Below are 6943 nucleotides of genomic sequence, written 5' to 3'. Positions count from 1 at the left end.
AGAATGTATCAGTCTCTATGTTCCACTTTACTCCCAGTACACTCTGCATTGGAAGCTCACTGTAGTTTAGATCTACATCCTTCACTACACTGGCACGTTTGCTCTCTGGAATTGCACTCAAGACTTCTCTGCTATTAGAAACAAACTTGTGTAAATGCAGTTTTCCCTTAGCCAAGGCCTCTTGCGCTTCACTAACCAACTTGTTGGCCTTCTCGATGGAATCAACGCTGACAAGTCCATCATCCATGTAAAAATTTTTGCGAATGAAGCTCGCTGCCAGTGGGTAGTCCCTTTCATATTTTCTGGCAAGATATTTCATGCCGTAGTTCGCACAACCCGGAGAGGATGCAGCTCCAAAAATATGCACTTGCATGCGGTATTCCTTGGATTCCCTTTCGGTGTTCCCTTCTTCCCACCATAGAAATCTCAGGAAATCACGATCATTTGGACTGACGTGAAAGCGGTGGAACATCTTCTCCACATCACAAACAATCGCAATCTGATACTCACGAAATCTGCACAAAACTCCAGTTAGAGCATTTGTTAAGTCTTGACCTGTGAATAAGTGGTCATTTAAAGATGTACCTTCAAATTTGGCTGAGCAGTCAAATACCACTCTTATTTTTTCTGGCTTCCTGGGATGGTACACCCCATGGTGCGGAATGTACCATGCATTGCCTTCTTTTGGTGAGGCATCTGCTTCTTCGGCATCACCATCTCTAAAGACACCATCCATAAATCTCACATAGTCTTCTCTGTACTTGGGATTTCTCTCCAGTTTTCTTTTCAAATGTTTCAAATGAACCGTAACAAGCTGCTTATTATTCGGTAATTGAGGACGCTCTCTGAAAGGTAAGGGCATTTCTACATGTCCTTCTTTGTTGTGTTGAGTCATTTCATCCAACTGTTGAAGAAATTGAATGTCCTCCTGAGATATTGTCTTTTCTCTTGAGTCTGTATCCCGAAAATCTGCTTCTAACGTCCTGATTACAGCAGCAGGTGTGATTGCTGGGAGTTCCTTCACAAAAATGCGATGACAGAACCCCGCTACATTTCTAGAGCAAGTATGGGGTGTTATGGATCCCACTATACTCCAGCCTAAGTCCGTTTTGACTGCGTATGGTTCGTGATCCTTCCCTGATATCACTTGGGTTGGCTTCAGAACCCTTGGACAATCAAAGCCAATTAGAAGCCCTACAGGACAATTCAACAAATCTGGCATCTTGTCTGCAACACTGAGCAGGTGCATCCATTTCTGAGCTTTTTTACAAGTAGGAATGCTATCTCGTTCCAAGGGAATGTATTCTCGAGTGTATACGGGTGGCAACTCGATGTACTCTTGCAGACTAAAACCTCTCACTCTTAGTCCAACTACTCTCTGACAATTCTCTATTGAAGCTCTATCAGTCATTGTGGACAGCTTTAATTTCACAGGTTCTGTGTTTGCTTGTAGTTTATCACAGATGTCTTGATCGATAAATGTGTTACTGCTCTGCGTGTCTAGCAATGCGTAGGCTAAAATTTCTGTGCTGTCCTTTGTAGCACAAGAGAGCCATACTGGAACAATCATCGAAGTGTGATTACCATTATCCATCTCCACACTGCATAAGCTAGTAGAAGCCCTTTCATCAGGTGAAGCTTCCAGCTTTCCTCCTTGAGAGCGTTCTTCATGAAGTGGAGAGGGGTGACTCTTCCTGCAGATGTTGCAAGTAGCTCGCTTTCTACAGTTTTTAGAGACATGGCCGACTCTGAGACAACCAAAGCACATCTTGTTGTTGATGACAAACCTTTTCTTCTCCTCAAGAGGCATTGCCGCAAACCTTTCACATTTGTATATAAAATGATTTTGCTGACAGCAGACACATTCTATTTGTCTATTATCCTGAGTGACAGAAGGGCTTAGTTTGGAGCCTTTCTCTCTTTCCAATGCACTCCTTGCAATGGGTTTAACATTTTGTGTCAGAGCACTGGCCTTGAGACGTTTCTGCTCCTTGCCAGACTTTTCATCTGCATGTTTTAAAGCAAGTAGAGAGGAAACAGTATTACATGCAATACGTGCCTCCTCTGCCACAAAGTCTGAAAACTCAGTGAAGCTTGGGTATGGCTTCTCTTCATCTAATGCTTTAGTGACATACCTATTTCAGCGAGTTGTGATCCAGTCAGGAAGTTTCTGAAGCAATTTCTGGTTTTCTTCACAATCGTCCAAAACCCTCAAACCATGTACATGAGGCATTGCATTTTTGCAAGAGATGAGGAAATCACTAAACTCCCTTAATTTCAGTGATTCTTTGGGTCCAAGTTTTGGCCAGTTATTTAGCTTTATTCTAAATGCTCTTTGAACTACAAAGGGGTGTCCATAACGTTTGTTCAGGACATCCCAAGCTTGTGTGTATGCATCCTCATCACTCCTATAAAATGTTCCCTCTAGTACACTAAGCGCATCTCCACTTAAGTACCTTTTCAGATAGAACAACCGATGTGCTGGGCTTGTACAGTTTGTTTCGATCAAAGCTTTAAAGCAGGTGCACCATTCAGTGAACTTGAGTGGGTCACCTGTAAATGTGAATGGCTCTGGAGCTGGAAGTTTAGTCATTGCCAGGGATTCTTTTAGTGCTTTCACTAACAAGACCTCATCTACTCTTTTCTCCAGCTCATTTTTAGAGCAAGGTTGAGCTAAAGTTTCTTGGGAAACCTTGATGCATGAAGGGTTTTTGTGGTGCAGTGGAAGCTGACTTGGAGGCATAGTGCTTCTTTCTTTAGCATCACCTATTTCAGCATTCAATCTTGATTCCTCTTCTGCATACACAATGTATTCAGCTTCCATTACTTCAAGATCCCTTTGCTCCTCCAGCATTTTTAACCTCTCTTGTTGGGCTAATACCTCTTTTCTTTGAGCTGAGATTTCTTTTTCTCTCTTTAGTTCAGCACGTTTTGCAACTAAGCGTGCCGCTGCTTCCGCCCTTTTTGCTGACAGATGACTTCCCTGCTGACTATCTCTTTCAGCTCTCGACACAGTTGATCCATAAACTGACCTGGCGTCATCTCTTTGCAGTAACTGAAGGAGTGTTTCTTTTACAGTTTCAGCATCAAACTCCTTTGTGCCAACTTCTGCGCAACATCCTTTCAGTAGTGCAGTTATTTCACTAGTAACTGAAGTGCAGCTATCCATTCTCCTTCTTATTTCTTGAGATGGGACGTTCAGTGCACGAATACTCTCATATATTTGTTTTAACTCTGCTTCGCGTTTCTCTGCCGTCACAATCATATCATCTAACTCGGTTTTAGAGCACTCTTCTTTCAATTTAGATCTGATAAATTGAGCTTCAGCTTTAAAGTTTAAGTATGTGAACATAAACTTCCGTTCTCTTTTTGCCAACTCGTCACGCCTACACTCAAGCATTTTTTCTGTTGGATGCCTTTCTCTTTCTGATCGCCTAACTTCTTGCTCAACTCGTGATGATGATTCCTGTAATCTCGTCTTATTAACTTCCAGATCTGCATTAATTTCAGCTAAGCGTTCTTCATATTTTTCTCTATCAGAGGCATCAATTTCAGTTTCTAATTTCCCCTCTAATTGTGCCTTTTCTTCTTTAAGAGCTTGAATCACTTGGTCTAATACACAAATGTCTGATCTATTTTGATCCATGTCCGTAACTTGCTGTAAACCACACTATTAATAAGCTTTAAACACTGATAACAAGCTGTAATGCATGTGGAAATTGCACAATGTCAATTATTAAACAAGTTACACACTTCTATCAATTTAGAAAATTATCAAATGCAAATATTTGTTTCAACCATATGCACAATTTCAACTAGAATAAATGTTAAGGCAACCAAGAAATGACATTTCAAGTTCAAAAGATACAGTCTGACCTGCAAATCCAAAAGTAGCAACTCTTGACAAACTCGATTGTCCGAAAAACATCGCAACGTTGCCGCCTTGTGGCTGTTCGTCGTCACTGCAGCAATGTCTTCTTGCGTTGCACTTTAGCACGGCAAGGAATGCAGTCACGTGAAACGCAATAGAGTTCTCTTACGAGAGGTTCTCTCGTATTGCGTAAGCTAGCTTACGCTACGGAAAGATTCATCTTTTCTGAGATATTGAAGCCAAAAAATTATCCTTAATTTTGTATCATTTGTCAACGCAGTGCAGCAACTGCAGACCTTGAGCGGGCTAGCTAGCGAGCTCATTGGTTGCTCTGCGGCAACTGCTGCAGCCTATAGACGAACTTGGCGAACTTCGCGTCCAATGAGAGGCGTCCGGCTGCTACTGCATCAAAGCCCGCCAAAATGGGCGTGGCTAGAGTGCATATAAGCGTAGTTCGTAGGCTGGAACCCTGATTTTCATCTCTTCAGCGAAGCTCTTCGCATCTCTGAACTGGAAGCCGCGTCGCCGTTCGAAGGGCATCTACCAAGCTTGGACAGCGCTCGAAGAAGCCGGCCATCTCCGCCACCTTCAGCCATCCTGCGAGCTATGCCATCCGGTGACGTATCCTTTTTTAGAGCAAGCTAGTTCTTAACGAACTTCACAAAAGAGTAACGAGCGTCTTTTTTAAGATGCCTCGCACCACTTGCGCTTCATGCCGCGCCCCTCTCAGCGCCGGAGACCGCCACATCATCTGCGCTCTCTGCCTGGGACTGGAGCATGCAGAGCTCGCCCTCGCTGAAGGCGGATGCGACCTCGGCGAGGAGCTTCCGATGTTGACCCTGAAGGGCTCGACTCGAAGCGCTCAGAACTGAAGCCGCCGTGCCGCCTTCCGTTCCGCCGCGCAGGAAAAAGCGCCGCTCCCAAAGGCTGCTAGAACCGGTGATAGAAGCGACTGCCTCCCCGGAGCCTCTCCCTCGAGCATCGCTCTCACCCTCCCCGCCCCCCCGGGACGCGCAGTTGCCGCCCAGCGGCCGCCCAGCGGCCGCACTGCTGCCATCTCGGAGGACGAGGTGGAGGATAAGGGCTGTTCCATCATGGCTTCGGACAGCGAGGAGTGGTCAGGCTCCCACGCCTCCTCCTCGGCCCAGGAATCCAGCAGGACCCGCGCCTGAGTCGGCGGGAACTAACACGCCTCCTCACACAGGCCGTCGACCGCCTCGGGCTCGAGTGGTCACCGCCCCTGAGCAGGCTCCCAACAGACTCGACGGCTGCTTTCTTCAGAGCCGTCGCCACGCAACACCAGCGGCCGGGCCGCTCCTTCCTGCCGAACTCCACACTCAAGGGCTACTCCTCCATCCCCCGGTCGAGGATTCGGTAGCAGCACACCTTGCCCGCCCTCCGCGAGATGGCGGTCTAAGCCAGTGCTCCCGTCTAAGGCCTGCAGAGCGACTTCCGCCTATGTTGGCCGCGCCTATTCCGCCGCCGGCCAAGCCGCATCTGCTCTGCACTCCATGGCCGCCTTACAGATCCTCCAAGCGGACCTTCTTCGGAGTGGGATGAGAAAGGCAGGCACCAGAGGCTGTTACAGATCTAAGAAGCGACGGACCTCGCCCTCAGCGCCACCAAAGCTGCAGCCCAAGCTCTAGGGAAGTGCATGGCCTTGACTGTGACCGAGACATCTGTGGCTAACGCTAGCCGACATGGGAGAAGCAGAGCGCCCACGTTCCTCAACGCACCGCTCTCTCCGACCGGTCTCTTCGGCTCGCGGTGAGTGGCATTGTTGACCGCTTTTCAGAAGTCCAGAAAGCAACCCAAGCCATGAACCTCTTCCTGCCACGTCGGCTTAGCTCCTCGATCAGCGCTCAGACAGCCGCCGCAGACCGCCGCCTCCGCTGGCCTCGGTCTAAGGTTGCGCTTGAAACCTGAGCAACCGAAGTCCTCCTAGCCTTGTTGAAAAAACGACGGCTCAGTCCCGCCACGGCCGGACCACCGTCAAAGCTTCGCCCCTGTCAGTCCCCTCTCTCAGGCTACTACAGTGGTGGATTCAGCAGCCAACAAGCCGGTGATACTGCCCGCTTGCCTGCACTCAAACGCTGTTTTCACGGCGACCCAAAGAAATCTTGTAAAGAGCAAACATGCCTTATGTGTAGAAAATGTGCCCACAATCCAGTGTTCACCCCTACACACAAGCATTACACTTCCCGTGTTCCTATCAGAGCCCACTCACATAAAGCGGACACAGCCCGCTCGAGTGTTAGAGTCAATAAACGCGCCACCGAATACGTCGCGGCGCCCATTCTCTGCCCGCTCTGTCACACGGCCAGCAAACACTTCTCTGTATGTAAGTCCCGTGCCCGTGACTATGTTTGCGCATCACTTAACAGATGTGACTCTTTCCCCATTCACCTCAATCGGGAAGTCACTCACAGAACAGCATGTCCCTGCTGTCTGCGAGCAGTCATGCATAAGCACAGTAAGCGCGCTCACTTATTCTGTTCAGCGCGCTGTGTGCGGCAATCAGGGCGATTTGGCCATTCACCCTCTAGCGTTATGCTTCAAAGCGTGGGAAGCAATCCCAGGGATATCCAAATGGGTGTTAAGCACAATAAAACAGGGCTATTTGCTACAGTTCGATCGCCACCCTCCCCGCTTCAGAGCACGGCTCGAAACTATTGTGAACACGGAAGCAGCCTGCATGCTTCGTTCAGGAATAGCAAACCTTCTGTGCAAAAGGGCCATAGAGAAAGTGCCGCCTTCGCTGAGCGAGTCGGGGTTTTACAGCCGTTATTTTCTTGTTCCCAAGAAAGACGTGGCCTCAGACCAATATTAGATCTCAGGGGTTTGAACAAGGTGCTTGCAAAAAGACCATTCAAAATGCTTACAATCAGGAAACTCCTCAGCGATACGCGCCAGGGGACTGGTTTATCTCTCTCGATCTGAAAGATGCCTACTTTCAGATTCAGATAAATCCCGTCACAGGCCATTCTTGAGATTCAGCCGACGGCCAGGTTTATCAATACACCGTCCTTCCGTTCGGCCTGTCTTTAGCACCCCGTACTTTCACAAAGTGCA

Source organism: Xyrauchen texanus, chromosome 23 (assembly GCF_025860055.1).
Source record: "Xyrauchen texanus isolate HMW12.3.18 chromosome 23, RBS_HiC_50CHRs, whole genome shotgun sequence".
Classification (NCBI taxonomy): domain Eukaryota; kingdom Metazoa; phylum Chordata; class Actinopteri; order Cypriniformes; family Catostomidae; genus Xyrauchen; species Xyrauchen texanus.
This window is presented reverse-complemented; position numbering follows the sequence as displayed.